The sequence below is a fragment of the Melanostigma gelatinosum genome (genome assembly GCF_949748355.1).
Source record: "Melanostigma gelatinosum genome assembly, chromosome: 3".
NCBI lineage: Eukaryota > Metazoa > Chordata > Actinopteri > Perciformes > Zoarcidae > Melanostigma > Melanostigma gelatinosum.
The window spans coordinates 24,333,023-24,334,052 of NC_136636.1; positions in this window are offsets into that span (position 1 = coordinate 24,333,023).

The window sequence follows — 1,030 nt, forward strand, 5'->3', positions numbered from 1 at the left end:
ATCTAGTTGAAGTGAAAGCAAAATATCTGTCAACATATGGCAACAGCAGTATTGCGCAAAAGCCCCATCTCTTCAATGTAACTGTACTTTATCTAATCATTTAGCTTCTTCATTATTATGATTGTTTTTATCATCTTTATTATGAACTCTTTACATATACTCTCAGTTCACATGATTCTTCTGAGGCAAATATGAGAAATTATCTGGAAAATGTGTGGTTCTACGATAGGCAATATGTCATACAATGGATGTAAATTAGGTGTAAAGTAAAAGAGTTTGAGATAAAAAGAATGAAAGAAAACAAAGTATAAACTTTGACAGATGGATCTGGGTACATTGGGAGTTAATTCACAGGTTCTTGGTCAGGATGATAGAGATATCTAGAGTGCCGCGAGGATGACATATTTTTGTAGGCCAACCCGGAAGTTAGCCTCTGACTGGTTCCCTGGAAAAAAAGCCAATGTGATTTTTGCCAGAAATCAGCTCTGTGGCTAAACTAGTTTATGACACCAACATCTTCCCAAATGAACACCGCATTTATCATTATTTAAATCATAGAGGCAATCGGCAGATGCAACGACATAACGTCAAGACAACTAAACTACACCACTGTCTCACGATTTCACACCGCCACCACCACTGAGCTAAAGGCAGAATATAGTTCAGCATGATGATCAATGGTCGAATTTAGGCACTTGCTAGCAACCATCTTTTTTAAGAAACGTAAAAGCTTCAAATTTCACAAGTGGGATATTTACTGACATTTTATGTTATAGAACAAAATTTTTAAATCTCTTCATCTCGCGTTAACCACAGACCTTATTTAAGGCATCTTACCAAAACCCAGTCAAAAATGCCATCGACTTCCATGAGTGCAACTTGTTTTAAGCGCTTTTATCCAATCAGATTTCACCCCCATGTCCTCTCCAAGTAAAAATCTGCCCGGACACCTTCAGAATTACAACTAAATCACTTTGCAGTTTAGGTAAATGGGGACGATGTTGTTGATTGTCAGTCTTCAACTAGTCCG